This window comes from Bison bison, unplaced genomic scaffold, assembly GCF_000754665.1.
Source record: "Bison bison bison isolate TAMUID 2011002044 unplaced genomic scaffold, Bison_UMD1.0 scf7180017864318, whole genome shotgun sequence".
Classification (NCBI taxonomy): Eukaryota; Metazoa; Chordata; class Mammalia; order Artiodactyla; family Bovidae; genus Bison; species Bison bison.
Genome location: NW_011494890.1, coordinates 391789 through 418138, shown reverse-complemented (window position 1 = coordinate 418138; position 26350 = coordinate 391789). Strand labels below are relative to the sequence as shown.

The 26350-nt window shown below is 36.6% G+C and overlaps 1 long non-coding RNA gene across 5 annotated transcripts in view; it reads right to left on the bottom strand.

Moving 5' to 3' along the window:
• Positions 1 to 26350, bottom strand: part of LOC104997976 — a 397981-nt gene that overhangs the window by 193980 nt on the left and 177651 nt on the right. The window contains exon 5 of one of the 5 annotated variants that reach the window (XR_826385.1): positions 16433 to 16482. The exons of the other annotated variants lie outside the window; for them this stretch is intronic. This is a non-coding gene — a long non-coding RNA (uncharacterized LOC104997976). The remainder of the gene's footprint in view (positions 1 to 16432; positions 16483 to 26350) is intronic. 5 annotated transcript variants of the gene reach the window in all.

The following is a 26350-nucleotide window of genomic DNA, read 5'->3' as shown; positions in this document are numbered from 1 at the left end:
TCAGAAGAAGTACCCCTAAGGCTTATGACACAGTCATCTGGCCCACAAAAAACAGATACATCTCCATTGATACCTTATACTATGTGTGGCAGTAAAATTATCAGCTAGATGGAAAAGTCTCTTGATGCACACTGAATATAGTCTAAGACATTTTCTAGGTATAAGCAAACTTTCTCCCACTGTCCTGGTTTATCAAGGTAGTTGCTCTTTCCCACTCATTTAATCAGATGAACAGCCCCTCTATGACATCTCTAGAAGGGCTCTGCCTAAGGGCCATTTCCCCCAAACACATCCTTCTCTCCACTGCCGAAACTTAAGGAAACACAGTTCTATTTACTTCTTGGCAGCTGTAATGGCCCTGGAACAGGAACATATGAGACAGCAGGAAAGGGTCCCTTAGTCTTTTGGGAATACCCAACTATCAGTGACATTTTAAGTGCAGAAGTCTATGCTTATTCCCCACTCTCCACATTTATGGCCACTGCATTTTTTAATTTTTAAATTCACTCGCAAAAGTTTTATTAAGCATCTATTCTGTGTCAGGCTATGTAATAAATCATGATGGACTCAGTCCCCATCTTCATTTTCATCACAGTCATTTGTCTTTACAAAACTAAAAGACTCGTGAAATGATTAAGATGCCAGGGTTTGCAAATACCCACCCTGCAGACTCCATTAGCTTCATTCAGACTGTATACACATTTCTATCTCAGACATTTCTAAGAGAGAGTCTGGTTAAAGGGAAAGACACAAGCTTCTAGAGCTTCTAAGACATGCCCAAGATCACACAGTCTTGAATAGAAAAGCTGGCCAGATCGATCACAGATGAGGCACTATCATCTAGTTCTTTTAAGTTCTGCAGAGATGACTCACTGGAAAAGACCATGATGCTGAGAAAGATTGAAGGCAGGAGGAGAAGGAGACGACAGAGGATGAGATGGTTGGATGGCATCACCAACTCGAAGGTCATGACTTTGAGCAAGCTCCAGAAGATAGTGAAAGACCAGGAAGCCTTGTGTGCTGCAGTTCATAGGATCACAGATGGGACACGACCAAGTGACTGAACAACACTAGTGATTTTCAAATGTTTGCTTCATTTAACTTGAATAATAGAAATCTTTGCTTAAATTATATATTACTAGAAATCCCAATATAAAAATGAATAAAAACAAAAGTGTTCCGTTAGAATCAGACCCAGAGTGGGCTAGCTACGTGAACACTATGTCACTTAGTGGCAAAGTATTCAGGTTCAGCACTGATTTTCACAAAAACGTCAAACTGGAAGAAACACAGAAAACCCATAGAAAACTCAAAGTATGTTCTTACTTCTTGCCATGGGCTGAATATTTATCCAACCTACCCCATCCTCATTTATATGTTGAAGCCCTACTAGCCTTTGGTGTGGGGCTTCTGTGGGCTAATTAGGTTTAACAAAGGTTCTGATCATGTAGCCCTTGAGGATGTCATTAGTGTATAAGAAGAGGAAGAACCTGCCCCCCTCACCCACCCACCTTATGAGGACACAGAAGAAAGGTACAGGTCTGACTCTCTGTGACCTCATGGACTGTAGCCTGCCAGTCTCCTGCATCCATGAGATTTCCCAGGCAAGAATACTGGAGTGTGTTGCCATTTCCTCCTCCAGGGGATCTTCCCAACCCAGGGATTGAATCTGCATTTCTTGCATCTCTTGCATTGACAGGTAGGCTCTTTACCACTCAGCCACATAGGAGGAAACAAGGAAGGTGCCTGCCTGAAAACTAGTAAAAGGGCCTCATCAGACACTAAGTCTACCAGCACCTTGATCTTGGGCTTCTCAGTCTCCAGAACCATGAGAATTAAATGGCTGCTGTTGAAGTCCCCAGTCTTTGTTTTGATTTTGTTACAGCAGCTCAAAATGACTAAGGCAGTGGCGTTGTTTTTGCACTTAGCGACAGGAAGCATTGAAGAAAGGGAGGGTCACATGAAACAGAAGAAAGAAGAGACATTCACTTCATGCTATTAAAACTGGCACAATCACTATTTCTCTAAAGTAAATCTTTACAAAGGAATTTTTAAGCTTTTCAAAGACATTCCATCCTTTGCATTCTGATCATCACATATCTACAACTATGGTGTTAATGGAGCAAAGAAACACAGGAGCTCCAAATTGATTTTAAAATCATAACTATATACCCTTGGGAGGAAAAATAAATGAGGGCCCAAATAATAAACTGATGAAACAGAGGAAATCCAGACAATAAAAGGTTTTTTTTTTCTTTTAATCTTCAGTTAAAATGAGAGTTTAAAGGAAAGATTTCAAATAACTTGTGTTTTTCATTTGTTTTAAGCTTAAGAGATTTTTTTTTGTATTTAATTAATCTGTTTAGCTCTTTTGCAGGAGAATTTAAATTAAGTGTTAGAATAAATTGTTGATTGTATAAATTTATATTGGACACTACTTGTTAGAGGACGTGCAGATGTTCATTGTCAAGAAATTCCTTTGCACATAATAAATATCCAAAAGCTCATTGCTTTTAAAATAGTGCTTTTTATACTGTCCCTTTTTTCTCCCTTAAATGAAATAGAAGAATGTTTTAAGTCTTTTCTTACTCTATATTCCACAGGTGTTCCAATAAAATTTTAAGAATTGCAAATATAAACATTTAATGCTGGTTTTTAAATATATGTTTACATGGTGTGGGTGGTCCCTAACAATTTTCCATGACCAATACTTATTATCAGAAGACCTGTTTTTTATCTCCCTAAAGATTTTTTAAAAAGCCAAGACATTTTAGTTTGACAGGTATGCCCAAATCAGTGTCATATCCCTATATATCTTTTATAAATGAGCTGCTCATTGGTATTATCACAGAAAGAATGCCTAGTATATAGTAAAATTCAAAATCACCCAATAAAGCAGCTTTGAAACTATGGCTATAACTTTTATTGAAAAATTTTAGATGGGAAATGGAACTGTTTAAAAAAATTATTTTGCTGCTGCTGCTGCTGCATCGCTTCAGTAGTGTCCGACTCTGTGCGACCCCATAGACGGCAGCCAACCAGACTTCCCATCCTTGGGATTCTCCAGGCAAGAATATTGGAGTGGGTTGCCATGTCCTTCTCCAATGCGTGAAAGTGAAGTCGCTCAGTCGTGTCTGACTCTAGCGACCCCATGAACTGTAGCCAACCAGGCTCCTCCGTCCATGGGATTTTCTAGGCAAAAGTACTGGAGTGGGGTGCCATTGCCTTCTCTGAAAAGAATTATTTTATTTTGGCCTAAAAATTGGGGAATTCAGTTTAGGAATATTATCCTCTAGGTCTTAACTCTAAATTAATTGCCTGTGATATGGGGGATGTCACTACATCCTTGGATCTGAGTTCTTAGAAAAGAACTGGACCATATTGCACCTAGGAACATCCTTCTATTAGGCTCATAAAAGGGCCATATAAAGGATGCAATCCGTAAGTTGGGCTCTAAAGAACTAGAAGGATTTTCATGCGTCAAGGATGATTTTTCTCCTGATTTCTATCATGTTGATTTCCAATTCATCTCTACTTTTCAAAGAATACTAAGTGTTAGAATACAATCCCAAATCACATCACCAAGCAAAAGAGCATTTTGTAGTCGATCTCTACCATTTCAGTGTTTCTAGCTTAAAGAAAAGTTTTGTAGCAAGTAAACTCAGCTACTCACTATATCCCAAACACACATCCATCCCTATGGTATCATGGACCATCTTGTCACCCTAGCATCTCTCATTGGAATGTACCTCTCCCTTCTTTCAAATTTCATTTGTTTTTCAAGTGCTAACTCACATATATATTCCTCTATAAAATTTTCTTAAATGTCTATCTTCTACTTAACATCTCTTGATGGTTTCTGTTGCATTTGAGATACAATTTGTCTCTGTAACATGATACACAAAGCTTTTTGTGACATGGCTCCTGTCTCTCGTCTCCTCTGTTAATGCATTTTAACAGGTAGCAAACAATTTATAGCATCCCAAGCAGTGAGTCAAAATGATGAATCAGATGGTCAAGATCTCTGTCATCATGGAACTTGGTTCCAGTGGAAAAGATAGATGATAATAAGCGAGTAATACATTGAGAAGATAATTCCAGACAGTGATATGAAGAAACAAAGCAGGAGAGTATATGTAGAATTGAGGAGAGGGAGGTGGGTCAAAGAAAATGTCTGTGAGAAAAGGATAAAAGAGGTATTCTTTCAACAGAGTCTAAAAGATAAGATGTTAGACAAGTAAGAATCCAAGGGTGAAGCAATGCAAGAGGGAAAAGCCAGTGTCAGCAGCACGACTGAGCTAGGTGGGAAATGTGATTGTAGATGACTATAGAGAAACGTTCACAAAGAATCAGACACGACTGAATAACACTTTCACTTTTGGGGCTTCCCAGGTGGCATGGCAGTGAAGAATTGGCCTGCCAATGCAGGAGATACAAGAGTGGCAGGTTCGATCCCTGGGTGGGAAAGATCCTCTAGAGGAGGAAATGACAACCCAGTCCAGTATTCTTGCCTGGATGATCCCATGGACAGAAGAGCCTGGAGGGCTACAGTCCATGAGGTCACAAAGAGTTGGACATGACTGAGCAACTGAGCACACTGAACCACAGAAATAGGCAGGGCCAGGTCAAGCAAGGTCGTATCCGCTGGAGTATGCCGAATTTGGATTTTCTTCTCAGTGTATTAGGAAGTTACAGGATGGTTTAAGTGAGGAAATCATGCTCTGTCTTATATTTTTAGATAATTGTTTTGGCTGCTGTGGAGAGAATGGATTTTAATGTTATAAAAAAGCAAGGTGGGAGAATAAGTCGTTTCAGTAGTAAATTCATCTCAAGTTTAAGCATCTGTCAGCCATGCGGGAGACCTGGGTTCAACTCCTGGGTCAGGAAGTTCCTCTGAAGAACCCACTTCAGTATTCTTGCCTAGAGAATCAATCCCACGGACAGAGGAACCTGGCAGGCTACAGTTCATGGGACCACCAAGAGCCGGACATGTCTTAGTGCTATCTTTCTTTCTTTCTTTCTTCTATCTTCTCTTCTCCCTGGGAGAAACTTGCAGAGTGGCTTTTCTACTAAAGGAGGAGTTGGAAATGGAATTCTGTTTCATGAATAAAGAATGAATAAATATTTTGGGTAGTGGTGTTTCAGTGATGTGAAAGTCAAAGGAGATGAATGTTTTTAAAATGTAATTTCAGCTGTGTTAAATGTAGCATTCATTAATTCATTTCATTTATTCATCCACAAAATATTGGTTGAAAGTTAGTATGTATCAGACATAGTGCTAATTTCTGGGATTAGAGAGGTGACAAAAATTAGAGCTAAATAATGCTAAGAGTAGCTGAGATATATAGGACACTTACTAAGTGGTAAGCTATTCACACACTTGTTGCACATGTAAATTTCATAGTCTTCCTCACAATGGCTTTTATGAATTGTGTATTATTAGTTGCCATTTTATAAATGCAGCAACTAAAACAGAGAGGTTAGAAATTTCACCACGGTCATTCAGCTATGACAGGAAATAAAGGGTTTTGAACCTGGGGAGTCTAGCTCCAGAGGCTACACTGTGTTTTCATCAGTTTATAAAGCCTCTTTAGAAAATAAAGCAGATATAGTCCTTATTTTCTTGCAACCTACCATCTGGACATTAAGATAGTGATATGTAAGATTGTAAAGAAACACGGTAATAGCCAATGGTCATGGGTTTTGAGAGGGTAAATTTTGTGATAACCTGAAATACTGACATCTCCATAATAACTTCACTGAGTTAAGAAATAAAAAAATGAGTACATAAGACAATGGATTTGAAAATTTTTAAAGAAATTGGCCAGTTAAAAGAATGTCTTATGAAGCTAGTATATATAGATGGAAAAATAATAAAGTCCTACTGTATAGAATAAGAAACTATATAAGTATTCTATAATTAAGCCATAATGGGAAAGACTATTAAAAAAAAAAGATGGAGAGATACATATATATGAGTCACTTTGCTGTAGAGCAGCAACTTTGCTGTATAGCAGAAATCAATACAACATTGTTAATCAGTTATACTTCAATAAAAGTTTTCTTTTAATCATAACATAGGAGTAAGAATTGAAAAAAAAAACTGTCATTAAGAGTGGAAGGCTCTGAATATGTTTATAGATAGAGCAAATGTGTCAGCTGGACAGTAAAACAAGAGTCTATAAAATAGGAAGAAATAATAATCTGCAGGTTGGGATGATCTAATTACAGGTAAAGGAATTCTATTTAGTACAGGAAAGAAAAATTTGTCTAGATTTTGAAGCAAAGAGAAAGGGGATGATCAGAAATAAAATGAGGTAAAAATTAAGGACAGGATAAGTAATTCACATTACTTAGTCATATTAATAACATTTTCTTATGGAACATCAAACAATGTATGTCATAACAAAGATCACTACGTGGCATTGAAGCTCCACATAGGTACAACATTATTTGTTCTTCGCTGAAACAATACTAGAAGATAAATATCAAAACTATATTTTATAATTTGACATGTTACATAGAAATATGTATGTAGTTATGCTGACTACATTGTATATTAATAGAGAACACACCATCCCATATGTTCTACTACTCTCGTTTTCTTATCACATTGTCTTTGTAAAACATTGCAGCTGAACAATAACACTTTCAGCCATTCTCAGAGTCTATCTGGTTGAGATGCCTGATAATGTCAATCAATATCAGGCCCAAAATAGATGACTTAGCAGTGGCAATTTAGAAGGGATTATTATAGCACAGAAGCACACTCCTAGTCACTCAGGACTTGGGGTAACCTAGTATTGCCCCCGGAGAAGGCAATGGCACCCCACTCCAGTACTCTTGCCTGGAAAATCCCATGAGTGGAGGAGCCTGGTAGGCTGCAGTCCATGGGGTCGCTAAGAGTTGAACACGACTGAGTGACTTCACTTTCACTTTTCACTTTCACGCATTGGAGAAGGAAATGGCAATGCACTCCAGTGTTCTTGCCTGGAGAATCCGAGGGACGGTGGAGCCTGGTGGGCTGCCGTCTATGGGGTCGCACAGAGTCGGACATGACTGAAGCGACTTAGCAGCAGCAGCAGCAGAAGTACTGCCCCATGTAGCTAATATCACTTATATCTGAATATACATAGTTCAATGCTAACTGTGAAGCCACGAACGAATGAGTGAATAAACAAAGAAGTACTCAGAGAAGAGACTGAAAGAGAGAGAATGCTACCATAACTCCTCCATAAACCACTGTAATTGGTGAAATGTGCACCAATGTGTCTGCACGCTCATTACTCCACTGGGATTGGGTGTTACGCATCATCATCAAGAACAGGTGTTGGCATCACTTACAGTTCATTCATCATCAGGCTGCAGCAGAGTTAACATATGCTGCTTTAGTGCTAATTGTGTTTGTTTTTACAATCAACGTTGATCTGCCCTTCATCATGCCAAAGAGATAAATGTTAGCTGAGGAAAAACAAACCAGGAGCATCATGTTTATATAGTTACCTAAATTCTCGCTCTCCTTCCCCTGTTCCCCAAGACAAATTCTCATGGTTAAAACCTGTAGAATCTCAGAGATTTCAAATCCAAGATTCTGAAGTAAAGTATAGAGGGGGCATTTTTCAAGATGTATACTTGACATGAACTTATTGGAGAATACCTGGTTAAATCCTTAAATTCTGATATTGATTGAATGTCACTGATTCAACTATAGATCCCTGAATCAGTGGCTTCTATTTAACAATGACTTTAGAGATTAGGATTTAGAGACAATTGGATTTGAATTATGGAGAGCCATCCTTGTTATTCAGTTGTTACAATATAAGATCAGAATAAAATGTTTAGCATTTTAGCAAAATCAGGAAGCATATAATCAATATATACAGCAATATGTCACACACATTCATTGATTAGGTTTTGATTTAACATAAAGATTCAGTTTCCTGCTCCAGTATAGCTGTGCTTTTCATTAAATGTATCCCTTGACTTTAGCTTAACAAATGAGAATCTGTTAATTAAGTAGTTCATTCACTTGTAATTTGCAATTTACATACCAACTGTTAGTTCTTAAATAGATTTCCTAGAATATTTAGATGAAGTTTTTTTCTTAAATGTCTATCTTATTTTTTTTTCTTATGATGACAAAAGTTTTGCTAAGTCAAAGTAAATTTCAACGCAAATTCACTGCAAATATGATCATTCTTAAATTAGGGTATAAATAATTGAGGCTGTACACTAATTTTAGCAGCTAGATAATTTGTTATTGTTGTTTTAAGGATTCTTTGGTTTTGGTGGATGTATGTGCTATGACTAGGCCTTATGGTTGCATCATCTTTCTCATTTAGCTTTTTGCCATGTCTTTCTCATTGTGCTATTTTTTTTCCTTCAGGTTATGGCTTGGATTCCACTCTGTGGCTTTTCCACTTGACTTTCAGGTCTCTGATTGTAGCCAATTTAGTATCTTGTTACTCTTTTTGCCTTTTCTGTGTGCTAGTATAATTTGTTCCTGAGATAGATAAATGTTTACTTGATGAACTTCTAGTATGAACTTTCCCTTTTCTGTTAAATTTTTCCCAATGATTTCCTTCTTTTATAGTTTAAATTTATTAGAATCTTCTTTCTTAAATATAACTTTTTATTTCATTTACTCTACTCAAGGTCTTGAATCTTGTAGCTATATACACAAGATTTTATGGAAATTCAAATTATCCTTCATTTTCAACCAAGTAATGTGCACATTTTTAAGTAGAGTATTTGTTATTGCCACTTAATATAAAGAGACAAATTTTACCGTAAAGTTGAACTGTCAGGCTGTGGAAATAAGGCATACACAACTTGGAATCAGATTCAGTTCAGTTCAGTCACTCAGTCATGTTCGACTCTTTGCAACCCCATAAATTGCAGAAGGCCAGGCCTCCCTGTCCATCACCAACTCCCGGAGTTCACCCAAACTCATGTCCATCGAGTCGGTGATGCCATCCAGCCATCTCATCCTCTGTCGTCTCCTTCTCCTCCTGCCTCCAATCCCTCCCAGCATCAGGGTCTTTTCCAATGAGTCAACTCTTCACATGAGGTGGCCAAAGTATTGGAGTTTCAGCTTTAGCATCAGTCCTTCCAAAGAACACCCAGGACTGATCTCCTTTAGAATGGACTGGCTGAATGTCCTTGCAGTCCAAGGGACTCTCAAGAGTCTTCTCCAGCACCACAGTTCAAAAGCATCAATTCTTCAGTGCTCAGCTTTCTTCACAGTCCAACTTTCACATCCATACATGAACACTGGAAAAACCATAGCCTTGACTAGACAGAGTATTCAGGTACAAATTCAGGTTTTTTTCATTACTAGTGCTAAAAGACAAACTGAGACATATTAAGATTTTTAAGAGCTTATTTAAATAAAAATAGATTTGACTGAATCAGGGAACTCCAAACATGAAGTTGTCCGAATTGCTCCATGGATATGAACTAGATAAAAGCTTACAGAGAAGGTGCAGAAGGAAATTATCTTCTTGGCTATGGCTTTCAGTTCAGTTCAGTTCAGTCGCTTAGTCGTGTCTGACTCTTTGTGACCCCATGAACTGCAGCTCGCCAGGCCTCCCTGTCCATCACCAACTCCCAGAGCCTACCCAAACTCATATCCATTGAGTTGGTGATGCCATCCAACCATCTCATCTTCTGTGGTCCCCTTCTCCTCCTGCCGTCAATCTTTCCCAGCATCAGGGCCTTTTCAAATGAGTCAGCTCTTCGCATCAGGTGGCCAAAGTATTGGAGTTTCAGCTTCAACATCAGTCCTTCCAATGAATACCCAAGACTGATCTCCTTTAGGATGGACTGGTTGGATCTCCTTGCAGTCCAAGGGACTGTATGGCTTTAGTGGGTTCCTTATTTGGGAAAGACTAATTGTCTACTTAGGGCTTCCAAGGTGGCCCAGTGGTAAAGAATTCGCCTGACAAGCAGGACCCTGGAGTTCAATCCCTGCATCAGTAAGAGCTTGCAGAAGGAAATGACAATTCACTCCAGTATTCTTGCCTGGGACAATCGCATGGACAGAGAACCCTGGAGGGCTATAGTCCATGGGGTTGCAAAGAGTCAGACATGACTTAGTGACTGAAACAACAAACAAATTGGCTGCTTATGATTGACTGTTTTGAGGTTTTGATTTCCTAACCTTGAGGCATTTCAGGCTTAGGTTTGGGTTTATTTATCTAGGCTTTAAAGCCACCTCAGTCTAATGATTTCCTTGTTTAAATAATATAACACTAGTTGTGTATCCTTAGCTATAACACTTAATCTGCCTGTTTCCTAGTTTCCTCATCTGTAGATGATGGTGATGCTAGTACCTAAAATAGGGTTGTTGTGAAAATAAAGTTAGCTATCTAAAGAGTCTCTGGGGTCACAAGGAGTTGGACACAACTGAGTGACTGACCTGATCTAAAGAGTACCTGAAATATTATGTTTATTACTGAAAGTGTTTACTGAGCTTTGAATTTTCTGATTTATCACTGATATAATTTTGTACTTTTATTTCTAGGATGGAACACTTAACTTTATGTAACTTGTGTGTTTGTGTCTCTGTGTGTGTGGCGTATGCTAATCATGAAGCCTTGAAGGTTACCATTTAGGAATCCAAAATGCTCTTTGGATCCAAAATGTTCCAGGTGGAGGTCTCTGTCTATAACCTAATATTTCACCTCAATTATACCTGCATGTCTTCCACCTGTAGTTTCAGAAATCTGAGTTTTTAATAATCCTCAGTGCTGTCTGAAAAGATCACTTATGCTAACAGAGATGAAAAGTATGAAATAGTGGGTAGTAGACAATGGCACCCCACTCCAGTACTCTTGCCTGGAAAATCCCATGGATGGAGGACCCTGGTGGGCTGCAGTCCATGGGGTCGCTAAGAGTCGGACACGACTGAGCGACTTCACTTCTTTTCACTTTCATGCATTGGAGAAGGACATGGCAACCCACTCGAGCGTTCTTGCCTGGAGAATCCCAGGGACGGGGGAGCCTGGTGGGCTTCCATCTCTGGGGTCGCACAGAATTGGACACGACTGACGTGACTTAGCATAGACCCAGTAAATCATGCCTGTGGCCCCCTAACAGTCCTTCATAGGACTCAGTAGGTGATATTCAGCATCCAGAAGAGAAAATTGCCAACCAGTAGCAAAGGAGACAGGAAGAGGTGAATAATGGTATTTTGATTAGAACACATTCACTCCCTGTTCCCATCAAAAATTCAGGCTAATGGGGTTATATGTAACTCTTATTCAACCATTTTTCTCTGTGAAATTTTAAATTTTAGAACTTATGAACACATATCATAGATCTTTATACAAATTCTAAAATACTGCTATAATGTATAGCCACCAAATTCCCTGTGGCATGACCATACCCAGATTAAATCTGACCATGAACTTTCTGTGTTTTATACTGTTTCTGATTGCTACTACAAGAAGCAAGTTGTATTTGGACAGAATGAAAAAATAAGGCCTGCCACTAAGTTGGTGAGGCATTCTCTCCCATAGATCTTTGAACTAAATTAAATTCCCTGCCTTTAGGAAGCTCAATGCAAATCACATTACATGACAATAACACTGCCTCCTTCACTTCACGTGTACTACAGAAAGAATAACTGAAAAATAATTTTAGCTCTTGGATGATTTTCCCCTGCTATTAATACTTTGCTAATACATTTACCATCACAAAACAAGAGCATGGAACCAGGAGCAGTTTCCATCATCTAGAGTAATACATACTCAGTAAATATTTATTGATTCAGTGAGTGAGAGAACAAAAGCATGTGGGTGCTCAGAAAAATCTCAGAGGTCACTAATTTCTTACTGAAAACCAGGTGTTGCCATAGTAATATCTACTATTGTGTTCCACATTTTACTTTTGTATTTGATTTTCTTGCTGCATTTAGATTCCACTTCATGAACCCTGATTCATATTTTTACATTATTATAATATTAACAAAGACTATGAATATAGTGTATAGGTTTTGGGTTATTAGAAGAAGTCTAGTATAAAAATGTTCATTTGTGGTTAAAAACACATGTCAGTTTTTATATATAGAATGGATAAACAACAAGTTCCTACCATATAGCACAGAGAACTATATTTAATATCTTATGATAAAACATGACAAAGAATATAAAAAAAATGCATATATATGTATATTGAATTACTTTGCTGTACAGCAGAAATTAACACAACATTGTAAATCAACTATACTTCAAAAAACATGCAAAAATTAAAAAAATAAAATGTTCATTTGTACATAGGAAATTTGTGAACTGATTCAATCAGAGTTAACTGAAGTTTTACTCTATAAAATTTTTGGAGGCTTGCTCAGGCCTTTTATCTAATGTGCTATTATTACTTTGCCTCTAGTTTCTCCCTGAGACTGCCCGTATTTCATAATAGGTCAGAGAAGAAGGTCTGAGTAATTAGAGAGTGATAAAGCATCTTAGTGGAAAGCAGGATTTGACAAAAAGAGTCGCTTGTCACTTCAGTGTTTTCCATTCAACAAAACTGACATCACTGGCCAATCTCAAATCATTGTCCTAAAAATAGCTATAACTTATTTCTCGTTTTTATTTTCTTCTTTTTATATAAATATAAAATAGTTTATAATACACAGTTTTTTGTTTTATCTGAACTGTTTTTTCTTTTACAGATGTTTTATATTATTTTTAGGATCTGTATCCTTCTGCATACACTTTTGCATGCTTCCCCTTTGGCTCATCATCACAGCTTTATGCAAAGAGCCAATCTGTTCAATGTACATCACAGGAAATAGACACGAAAAATACTGACTTAGTTTAAAATCTACACTATCTTTGACTTTTACTGCAAATCTCTACAAATAAGGTAGTACAGTTTTTCCAAACATAGGAGAAAGGAAAAGAGGGACAATTTTTCAAATGTATAGTGTGCATTATACATACATTAATATTTTACTAAATATGGTAATGTGTAACGTCATATTTCACCAAGGCAAGGTGAACATGATTAAAAAGGAGATATTTGTTTTTGTTTTTGTTTTTAAGATAAGGGGATGACATTTTCTGAGAACTTTCTAGACTTATTTTTTAATGATTATGAATTCTGTATGAGTAGCACACACAGAATCCTAAATCTCTACTGACAAATATCACAGACAATGCCTTCTAACTACCATGGGAACACCAAGGTATTATGGAAAGCAAGTAAGTATAAAGTTAATCAATATGCTACTTTCTCACATAGGGCTTCCCTGGTGGCTCAGTGGTAAAGACCCACCTGCTAATGCAGGAGAGTCATGTTTGATCCCTGGGTCAGAAATATCCCCTGGAGAAGGAAATGGAAACACTGCAGAATTCTTGCCCGGGAAATCCCTGAGGAACCTAGTGGGCTACAGTCCATGAGATCACAAAAGAGTCGGACACCACTTAGCCACTAAACAACAACCATGTCCATCAGTTGTTGAAGCGGAAGCACCAATACTTTGGCTACCTGATGCAAAGAGCCAACTCATTGGAAGAGACCCTGATACTGGGAAATATTGAGGGCGGGGGGAGAAGGGGTCAACAGGGGATCAGATGGTTAGATGAATCACCAACTCAATGGACATGAGTTTGAACAAACTCTGGGAGATGGTGAAGAACAGGAAACCTTCGTATGCTGCAGTCCATGGGGTCGCAAACAGACATGATTGAGCGCCTGAACAACAATTATATCACACACAATGCTATATATGGTTTGGTTTGGAGACAGAAGTTTAACACAAAAAATAATCACAGAAAACTTGTGTAGAAGGAAAAATAAAGATGATTTAGAAGGAAAAATAGATTAAGCAAGATTTCAAAGATAAGATGGAGAAAATAAATCGGTAAGCAAAATAACACAGCTTTTGTAATCTTATGATCTTAACAGTCTGTGTTTTCATCCTGTTTTCTCTTAAATTCAGAGGCAAAAATTTACCTTTTTATACCTTATTATCAACATATTAAGTAGCAGAAAGGAAAAAGGAATACTGTGTTTTCTTAAAAAAAAGAAAGAAACTCTATATATAGTATTCTTGAAACTGAGAGGTCTATAAATATCTTAGAAGAGGCAGTTTCCCTTGTAAATATCCAAATCAATTTGAGTTGTCATTAATTAAATTGCTTAAAAATGTTCTCATTTGGTCTCAACATGGGAAATATTCACTGATGAACACTTTATTGCTATCTATTGTTGTTTTCACTGTCTTTGTCTCAATAAAATGAAAAATGCAATTTACTAAAGTAAAACTTAACAGTCAGAAAAAGCCATCTTGGTCTCAGTGAGTGGGACATCATTTGACTCACATGTGTGAGAAAATAGACGTCAGATGGACAATCTCTGGATATTATGCACTGCAAGAAAAAAGATGAGGGAGAGCAATAGGGCAAAGAAGGAATGTGGAGGAAAAAATAAAGCAAAAACTGTTCTTCAAACAGCCATGTTTGTCAGGTCCTCATTTCCTATTACATGTTTGGAATGCTTGGAAATCTTTATAAAATCAAGTTGAAATTCTTACTGCTTTTTTTTCCCCCTCTTTTTATTGGTGTATTATTGCTTCACAATGCTGTGTTACTTTCTGCTGTACAACAAAGTGAATCAGGTATATGGACACATATATATCCCTTCTCTCTTCGATCTCCCTAGAAAAATGGTACAGATGAACCTATTGCCAGGGCAGAAACAGAGATACAGATTTTGAGAATGGACATGTGGACATAGGTGGGGAAGGAGAGGGTGGAATGAAATCCTTACTAATTTGATCTGTAGCCTCTGAAATATTCGAAGTTACTGCCAAGGAAGATTCCATGTTGCATGATAAAGAAACCATTTACAGAATCTAGAGATTTGGAGTTAATAGTGTTAAAACAATTTTTACATTTCACATGTTAACTACAAAATTATCTCATTTCCCCAAACATTAATGGATGTATTAAATACCAAAGTAGAAATATTAACTTAAAACTTGGAAAATCCTACTCTACATTTAGGAAATAGCTCAAATGTTATCTTTCTCATTAATTCCTTAATTCTACTATTCTTGCAGTTTAAAAAAATTTTTATGGTAAATTGTAAGTTTTATTTTCTCCTGCTGCCATTACATCATAATGTCTCTGAAACTAAAAATCACGCTGTCTTTGATGCTGCTAATCTCTTTTTCCAAAGCTTTTGTTTGGATAGGATGGAAGAACCAAACCGAAATTAATCTCAAGAAAAAAGAATTAAAAGCAAAACCCAGGGTAGAGCCAAAAATAACATAGGCAGGTCCTCCTGCACTCAATCTTCCTTAAGTGTTCTGCCAGTGCACTCTCAATGTGTATATTCAATTACTATCAAGGGACTGTAAATTATGTGACACATTTTGAGTGGTCTAATGTCCACCAGGGAAATGAAAGAGATGCTGCAATGATTTCCATTTGCTCACTGACTTTGAACTCCAACTACCAGTGGATCTCACTTAACTGAGTTTTCTCCTTGAAAGACTTGAATTCATATGTCATAAATAAAAACGATCTTATCTACAAGTATATAAAAATTTTTATATGGCCTTTCAGTTTGGTGAAGGAGAGTTTCACTATACTCCTAATACTTTAGTTATGACCAGTTAATGGTTTTACAACTCTTGTCTTTTTCTGTATAAGGCTTGCAAAGGGTTTTCCAGCAATCTTTCTGCATGAGGACTACATTCAGGGCTTTTGGGAATTGTATTGTGGAAAGCCTTAAAGTGGAGGGAGGTAAAGAAGCTGCCAATCAGGCCCCAGGGTTTTGTTCATTCTAAAGATAATGTAAAAGGCAACCATCAGCCTTGCTAATGAGGCTGCTTGATTTGTTTCTTAGAAAACTATTAGGACCCAGTTGTTTGATTGCTTCTTCCATCCAGAGACCACAGGGAACATTTCTGCAGCTACCAGTTCCTACAAAACGTTACTCTGGTTCAAAATGTGACAATCCATGTGTCATAAGTCCATACACTTCTGGCACATACAAGATTTGAGTCTCTAGATTTAACACAAACAGTGAACTATATTTTATGTGTATATTCAATGTTTGCCTTGAGCTAAATTAAAAGCTTTTGTGGAAGACATTCTAAATTCTTTATTTTACATGCCAATATCTTTTTCAACAAAAGCACAGTTTCCCAAAATGATTATAAAAGAATTGAGATGAGGCTGAATGATTGTGGAATTTGACACTATTATTTTATAATTGAGAACATGTGGAGTCACAAATTGATTTACTCAAAGTTTCATGTTATGTTCATGTGTATTACATTTCAATACCAGATTTACTCTGATTAATAAGTAACTGCTAGCATCCTATCCATTAACCTATGTATCATCAACTCTAAGAGTGGTCAAGAACACTTGAAAAGTATATCAAACTATTATTAATAATAAATTATCTGTACCTGAAAATCATGGTGTGATTTTGAATGAATTTCTTTCTTCAAGTATTCACCTAAAACAAATTGCCACAATGATCAAGATTAAGAGTTCAATTAAAAGTAATAAATCTGAGTAAGTAGTTAACACTTTTTTATTGACAGTAAAGCACAAGGTTTTCCCTTGTGGCTCAGCTGGTAAAGAATCTGCCTGCAATGCAGGAGACCTGGGTTTGATCCCTGGGTTGGGAAGATATCCTGGAGAAGGGAAATGCTACCTACTCCAGTACTCTGGCCTGAAGAATTCCATGGACTATAGTCCATGGGGTCGCAAAGAGTCAGACATGACTGAGCGACTTTCAGTTTCAAAGCAGAAACTGATTTTATAAACAATTTAAAAGGTTTTAATTTTAAAATAATCATGTTTTATATTGAACACATAGCATCACAGTCATTATATTATCAATGACAAAACTATTCTTTAATCTATTGTTATTTAGTCACTAAGTCATGTCCAACTCATTGTGACCCCATGTACTAAACCCTGACTCCGCTGTCCTTCACTGTCTCCCAGAGTTTGCTCAGATTTATGTCCATTAAGTTGGTGATGCTATCTGACCATCTCATATCCTCATACTCTGCTGCCCCCTTCTCCATTTGCCTTCAATCTTTCCCAGCATCAGTCTTTTCCAATGAGTTAGTTCTTTGCATCATGTGACCAACAGAGCATACTGATAAAGAGGCAATTATCTTCCAGAATCAATCTTCTTATGCTCTTATAAATAGATAGGGATCCCCAATTTGTTTCAGATACTCCTTCAGAGGGTAATAGGACTGTGGAAAAATTATATTTCTATATTAATATACTCTGGCATTTTAATTCACTTGGGGAATAATACAGGTCAGTCACTCTTCAATTTTAGCTTATTTTCCAGTGATGGTCATCCAATTTCTTCACTAGTAAAGAAGAAACAAAATTCTTAAACATAAAGACTTTTATTTTTGTGAAAATGTGAAGTTCTCATTTAAGAAGAAGCGATTGATGCAAATCTCTTTACTTAAATTTTGCTTCAGGTCAGTTCAGTTCAGTTCAGTTGTTCAGTCATGGCCGACTCTTTGAGACCCCATGAATCGCAGCATGCCAGGCCTCCCTGTCCATCACCAACTCCTCCCAGAGTTCATTCAAACTCATGTCCATCGAGTTGGTGATGCCATCCAGCCATCTCATCCTCTGTTCTCCCCTTCTCCTCCTGCCCCTAATCCCTCCCAGCATCACAGTCTTTTCCAATGAGTTAACTCTTCGCATGAGGTGGCCAAAGTATTGCAGTTTCAGCTTTAGCATCATTCCTTCCAAAGAACACCCAGGGCTGATCTCCTTTAGAATGGACTGGTTGGATGTCCTTGCAGTCCAAGGGACTCTCAAGAGTCTTCTCCAACACCACAGTTTAAAAGCATCAATTCTTCAGCACTAGCTTTCTTCAGAGTCCAACTCTCACATCCATACCTGACCACTGGAAAAACCATAGCCTTCTTATTTTTAGCTTTCATTAAAATGATGGCTCTATACATCATAATACATGGGTTAAAAGTGAGCCTTATACTATAAATGCCTTCTTCTATATGCCTTACTATAAGAATGATACATCATGAACTGTCGTAATTGTAGAATTAAGAATGTAAACTACAATTTATAAAATAATATTAAACTAGTAGGCTAATTACTTAGGTATCAAATATTTTGCACTTATATTTTAAACCATCATTTCAAATTGTTTAGTTTTCTTTGAAATTGAATATTGACAAAAAATTCTGAAACCTATAAAATAATGAATACTTTTCAAACCTAAATATTTCCCACATTCAAAATTTCATTTGTGAATTAAAATCAAATTTAACTCCAAAGCACACATTTAGATTCCAGAAAACATAGACTTTTTAAGTGTATTATTTTGGAGTTTGGACCTATTTCTTAGTTTAGAGGAGGTTTATACTAGAAAATATTGTTAACTGAAAAAAAAAAAAAAAAGATTATTCATACCATCCTAACTAATGAAATCAAATTTTCAGAATAGACCAGTATGTATGATGAATCTTTCAAACATGAATATTTTATAAAATGATGGCAGACTAGATGATTGGAAATTATCAAATATATTTAGAACTCTGATGTAAAATATATCACAATAACATGTCCTGTAACATTAATCACATCATTAATGGACTGGATATTGGGTTCTTTCCAATATTCTAACTGACACTGTTCCTGTTTTCTTCATTTATTTCAGCCACTTGAGAATTCTTGGTCAAATCCCAGAGTTTGTGTCTAAGATTAGACTCAGTCCAGACTTGAATGTTCCTATTTTCACCTTTCGTTTATGATGTTGTGTTATTAACTTCCTAAATTTACTCTTTTTACATAAAGATGTGCTAACATACAGTGGTTTAAGAAAACCTAGGGGAAGAAACCTTGACTTAGGCTTATGTCCAGCAATCCTCTCCCACCCGCAAAATGATGGCAACATTATTGCCTTCAAAGTACTCATTCATGCAAACATTAATATCATAAATGCTCATCTTTCTGTGAGAATTTGAGTGTCCACTTACATTACCGAGGTTACAGAAAGGCAAAGAACTATTCACCCATCAGGCTCAACAGAAAAAAGGAAAGAATGTTGATCTAGCTACTCTCCTTTATTTAAGGAAACCTGTGACATCTTTAAATTACCAAGCTGTTCTTCCAAGACTCCTTAGAATCCATGACCTAATATCTGGTGTCAATAGGATAGAAAAATAATATACTTTTTGTTGTGATCTCTTTACAAATATTCTCCTTTGTTATACTCGTCGCAGGAACATACATAACACTGGGATTCAAGGGACTGTTTTGTCTTTCGTTTCCTTAATATCTAGGTCCGACAAAAGGCTGTGTACACTTTAGTGAGCTAGCCTTTTGCCTAGCTGGAAGATGATTCCATTGCTAGTAATTACCTTTACATGACAAAGTGATAAGTGGAGGAGCACTGATGTATTTTAGACAGTGAATTTTTACAAAATTATTAGGGCGTGACCTGCTGGTTTTAGAAAAGGCAGAGGAACCAGAGATCAAATTGCCAACAACTGCTGGATCATGGAAAAAGAAAAAGAGTTCCAGAAAAACATCTATTTCTGCTTTATTGACTATGCCAAAGCCTTTGACTGTGAAGATCACAATAAACTGTGGAAAATTATGAAAGAGATGGGAATTCCAGACCACCTGCCCTGCCTCTTGAGAAATCTGAATGCAGGTCAGGAAGCAACAGTTAGAACTGGACATGGAACTACAGACTGGTTCCAAATAGGAAAAGGAGTACATCAAGGCTGTATATTGTCACCCTGCTTATTTAACTTATATGTAGAGTACATCATGAGAAATGCTCAGCTGGAGGAAGCACAAGCTGAATCAAGATTGCCAGGAGAAATATCAATAAGCTCAGATATGCAGATGGCACCACCCTTATGGCAGAAAGTGAAGAAGAACTAAAGAGCCTCTTGATGAAAGTGAAAGAGGAGAGTGAAAAAGTTTGCTTAAAGCTCAACATTCAGAAAACTAAGATCATGGCATCCAGTCCCATCACTTCATGGCAAATAGATGGGGAAACAGTGGCTGACTTTATTTTTGGGGGCTCCAAAATCATTGCAGATGGTGACTGTAGCCATGAAATTAAAAGATGCTTACTCCTTGGAAGGAAAGTTACGACCAATCTAGACAGCATATTAAAAAGCAGAGACATTTCTTTGCCAACAAAGGTCCATCTAGTCATGGCTATGGTTTTTCCAGTAGTCATGTATGGATGTGAGATTTGGACTATAAAGAAAGCTGAGCACCGAAGAATTGATCTTTTTGAACTGTGGTGTTGGAGAAGACTCTTGAGAGTCCCTTGGACTGCAAGGAGATCCAACCAGTCCATCCTAAAGGAGATCAGTCCTGGGTGTTCTTTGGAAGGACTGATGCTAAAGCTGAAACTCCAATACTTCGGCTACCTCATGCGAAGAGTTGACTCATTGGAAAAGACCCTGATGCTGAGAGGGATTGGGGGCAGGAGGAGAAGGGAACAACAGAGGATGAGATGGCTAGATGGCATCACCAACTCAATGGACATGAGTTTGGGTAAGCTCTGGGAGTTGTGATGGACAGGCAGGCCTGGCATGCTGCAGTTCATGGGGTTGCAAAGAGTCGGATACGACTGAACAACTGAACTGAACTGAACTGACCTACATATAATTTATTTGGAATCTATTATCTAAATTGGATAATCTATTATTTATTTATATATGATATATATTGGTAGATAAATATCCAGATAGAAATCTGGTAATATTTTACTTTATTTTCAATTACATCTCAAATCCTTTACCAAATCAACCAATAGCTATCATTTCCCTCCACAGTCAAAAGGATGTGATCCTCACCCAGAAATGACATGTGTTTGTACATAAATCATATGGTCTCAAGGTAATATTAAGGAAATCAACCCTGATTATTCATTAGAAGGATTGATGCTGTCGCTGAAGCTCCAATACTTTGGCTACCAGACGTAAAGAGCTGACACATTGGAGAGGATCCTGATGCTGGGAGAGATTGAGGGCAGGAGAAGCAACAGAGGGTGAGATAGCTTCCATGTTGGCTCAGATGGTAAAGCGTCTTCCTGCAATGTGGGAGACCCAGTTTCGTTCCCTGGGTTGGGAAGATCCCCTGGAGAAGGAAATGGCAATCCACTCCAGTATTCTTGCCTGGAAAATCCCATGGATGGAGGAGCCTGGTAGGCTACAGTCCATGTGGTCGCAGAGTCAGACACGACTGAGTGACTTCACTTTCACTTTCACTGACTCAATGGATATAAGTTTGAGCAAACTATGGGAGAGAGTGAAGGACAGGGAAGCCTGGCATGCTTCAGCCTAGGGGATCACAAAGAGTCAGACATGACTTAGGACTGAAAAACAAATGATATCATAATATTACTTATCCATATTTCACAAATGCATAAACACAGCAAAGTAAAATTCCAATAAAATGGAATAATATGGAAACAGGAGGGACCTGCTACCCAAGCTAAAAACCTAATGTCCAAAACTAATTAGGGACAAAGTGTTTTTGAAATTCTAGAGCTGTAAGAATTCTCAAGATGAGGATTTTTTAGAGAATTTTCAAGAGTTCATTCTTTCCTCCTGCAGGCAAACATCTATTGAATTTAAATGGAGTGTCAGGCATGGAGCTAGCATATTTATTACATATATAATAAATCAAATAGTACTAAACATTTTTAAACTAAGAAGGGTATAGGCCAAGCAGAGTTCAAAACATCAAGTTCAACGTTTTGGGAAAAAATTATTAGAACACGTGAAGAAATAAACATCTGTGAAATATATTAAGACACTGTAGTCAGTAGTAGTAAGTTATATTAAAATATATATTTGTAAACAAAATTCTCCTGGTATCCATGAGATGCACATATAAAAACACATTCCTGATGTATTTCATATGCTGCTCAATACTAATTACATATGTGGTTCTGTTTACACAAAACTAAATAAGAAATCCCATTTGCATTAGATTAAATTTGAGGAGCCAATCTTAGAGTTCTTTTCTTTTTTCAACTATGCAAGACACTGCCACTCTTCAAAGACGTTAGATTCATTCATAGCATAAATAGACCCTTGAAAGAAAATATTATGACTTCCCATCTCAAAGGTACAAGTGGTCTCAAAAGTCAGTCAGTTGTAGAAGACACAGGATTAACTGTTAAGACAAAGCAAGTGGTCGTTTTCAAGGAGGGAGAGTTATATCACAGAGTTGAATAAAATCACATGTTGCACTTTTACTTCACATAAATGAAAGTTAAATATAGGTTGAATATTTTTCTTGAATTATCAGAATTTTCAAGTGAATGGCTATATTTTCATAGGTAACTCTCTAAAGATGGTTTGTTTATAGTTACAACTTATATCATCTGTTGCTTTTTGAACACACATCTATAAATATTGCTTTTAAGTAAATAGTATAAATTACAGAATTGGTTATTTTATGAATTCTGCATCTCCTAGATAACTATTTTGCATTTCATGACTTAATAGGCTTACTAATATAAGATTACAGAGTAACGTAAAATACTAACAGTTGAGCTATTAAAACTTGAACAAAATTTACCATCTAACAAGATCTCAATTCACTTGAATTCTAATGAAAAATGATCAATTGCTTTATAGACAATTGCTCACATTTTGTTTGTTCTTATAAGCCGATACCACATGTAAATTTTTCTTTTGACACATTTCATTATACATACTACCATCTGTCTTGCCACAAGGAGTTACATTCACACTGAAATATACTGAAATATGTACACATTCACAAATGTATGTGTGTGCATGCGTCCACCACACATAAACTCACATATATGTTCAGTATTAGAAACCGAAAACCTGGGTTTTTATTTCATTAAGCAGCTCTGTAGCTCAAACAGGACCAATTAGAACCTCAGTTTTTCAAAGTATATGAATGATGGTTTCCTCCTTCACAAAGATTTTATGAGCCATCAACAAGAAAATATATTTGAAAGCACTTAGAAATATTAGGCTATAGCTACAAACCAACTAAATAATACTGGGTGTATTTATGTTAGTCTTGCACTGTTATAGTCAACATCTAAAAATGAAAAAGGGGAAAAAATTCACATAGTATTCTCAGCCACACACAAAAAGTATGGATTAAATTTAAGGGACAAATAACAAGAAACTAAAGATTCTCTCTAACTTTGATAATTGTAGTAGTGGGCCAGCCAGTCATTGTACCAGGGATGTTTTCAGTTACAGTGAGATCTGTTACAGAGGTGAGGGTTAAAGTGGGGGAGGGAAGGTGGCTAACTGCATGAGCTGAGGGGATCTTCATATCTTCATTTCTACATCAGTTGGGGAACGATGCATTGACTCTCAGATACTACAGGTAGAATTTTTTTGCACATAGGAAAGTTAGGAAGGCAAGAATAAAAACAATAAGTTTGAAAATTACATCATTACTTCAAAATTAATGCAGAAGGTAGAGGGGAAAAGTTTAACTAAATTTAATATTATTCTAAATCTTACCATTGTTTTTGACAACTCCTTCATGTTAATATTTATTATAAATTTGTATCAGATTATGGGACTAAATAATAGTGGCACAGAATCTAGAATAGTGTAAATATTTTTCCAAAGCCTGTTTTCCCCAATTGTCTATTTAGGAAAACTATGGTTACAAACAACAATTGTTTTATATTTTTTCCCTTTATCTATTCATTTACTATCTCTTGAGCCTTATGATGACAATCAGATTCAGTTTAAGCCTTCAATAAACTCTACATGCTTAAAAAATCCAAATATATAACTCCAGCATGGACTTCTCCCCTAAAATCTAAACTTCAAATACAATGCCAACTAAACATTGCCACAAAGCCTAATATGTTCAAATCTGAATCATGATCTCCCTAAAACCTGGTTCATGGTCTCCACTCTCAACTTGAATGATTGCAACTACACATTGACATGATGAACTATTCAGCCAGTTGCTCAAGCTAAAAATTTGGAGTCATCTCTAACTACACCCAATGCATCAACAAAATTTTTGGCTCTATCTCCAGAATTTATCTATCCCTTTTCAATACCTCCACTTCTAACAACGTGGGCCAAGGTGCCACCATATTATAATACCTGGTGTTTGTTGAAGTGGGTTTCTAAAAAGTCATGTAATTTCCATCCCTGCTTCTTTCCCTACTTCTTACTCTTAACTCTAGCTAAAGAAAGCTGTTAAAATGTAAATCATATTTTGTCAGTTCTCTGTTCAAAACTTCTAATAGTATATCGACTCATTCAGAATAAAAGCCATATCCTTAAAATAGCTGAGACCTTACAAGACATCATCTGCTTCCTCTCTGACCTTCTTTCCTATTCCTTTTGCTTCCCATGCTTCAACCATTTCCTCATACTTATGAACACACCAGTATCATTCTTCCAGCCATAAGGCACAAGTATTTTTATAAAATTTACATCATTGTCAAGATCATTTCTTCTTAAATTAAGAATCATTGTCCTCTAGAAAACTGAATGGATTCTAGTATGCTTAATCAATAGTTAGGAAAGCCTACCCTGTAGTCAAATTAACTTTTAAATGGAAATGTTAATAGTATCAATTATGGAAGCTGAATTTCTGGATCCTGCGACTCTTGGAAAATACAACTATCCAATAATAAAAACTAGACTGATTAATTCCATCATATTATTATTAAGTGATGTCATCAAAATTCTTCTGATTCTTTTAAGAGTAAAGTGATATTGGCCATGTTATTAATATATTTTAACTGAACTTATTTACATAGGCATTCTATTGAGAAGAGATACAATAGAATCTTTTAAAAAAAGTAAGAGAGATACCCTGAGAAATTATGGAACAAATTAAATGAAGCCAATCTCATGTAAATTTTGGGAGTAGTTCAAGCAATCTAACCAAACGATCTAAAGATTCCTCTGTGGACATGAATCATACAGGATGTAATGAAGAAGACAGTACCTAGAGTCAATTATCTCAATGCTAGGATCTCTTTATATCAACAATAGAGCATTACACCTTTATAGCAAGCACATAAAAATTAAGTTCTGCTTTGTGTGAAATAAGGAAAATAGTAAATGGAAGAATGAAAGGTAAATATATCATAGTACTTGTACTGGGGTAGAAAGCTGAGCCTTCCTAACTATATGAACTTAATGTTCTTCAGAAGAAAGACATCATCACCTCTGAAACATTAATTTCCTTTCCAGGTATTACTAAACTAAATTCTGCTGTTAAAAATAGAACCTAGACATTATGTGGACATGTTTATTGAATTGTTAATTGTAATGTTGAAAACTGGAAATAAAAAATATATTCAGCAATTGGAGAATGATAAATGGCAATAGACCACTAAGTAAAAATAGAATTTCAATAATGTTCATGTAATAATGGTAGGTACAAAGGATAATATATGGCATATTTTCCCCATTAAGTATAAAATATTTACTCATAAAATATCTGTAATGAATAAAAAACAAAATTAACATTTTTCTTAAGTGATGAAATTATGGGTAGTTACATGTTTTAAAATTCCTCACAATGATTTTTATCTTATTTTATAGCTTCAATATTTGCATTTTAGTTATCTTTTGCCAGAAACAGGAAAAAACTTATTTACTGAAAGATATTCTAAACAAAGAGGAGGGAATGACAACACACTCCAGTACTCTTGCCTGGAAAATCCCATGAATGGAGGAGCCTGGTAGGCTGCAGTCCATGGGGTCGCAAAGAGTCAGACACAACTGAATGACTAAGCACAGCCCAACACATTCTAAAGGAAAAAAAAAACTTATTAATAATATCCCCAAAATTGTTATTTTCCTTCCCTGTTTTTTGTTTCTTTTTCTCCAAAACACTTCAAAATATGTTTTAAAAGTAGATCTGATTACACTCTATCATCTCTCAAGTGAAACTGGTTACGTGAGTCAGAAACAATATAATATAATGCCTTTTCAAATATACCTTTTTTATACTTGATATGATTTATTGTTAACAGCTCATTCCTCAATCATCCTAAACTTTAAAATGCCAAAAAAAGGGCCATTCAGTTCAGTTCAGTTCAGTCGCTCAATCATGTCCCACTCTTTGTGACCCCCATGAATCGCAGCATGCCAGGCCTCCCTGTCCTTCACCAACTCCCGGAGTTCACTCAGACTCACATCCATCAAGTCGGTGATGCCATCCAGCCATCTCATCCTCTGTCGTCCCCTTCTCTTCCTGCCCCCAATCCCTCCCAGCATCAGAGTCTTTTCCAATGAGTCAACTCTTCGCATGAGGTGGCCAAAAGACTGGAGTTTCAGCTTTAGCTTCATTCCTTCCAAAGAAAT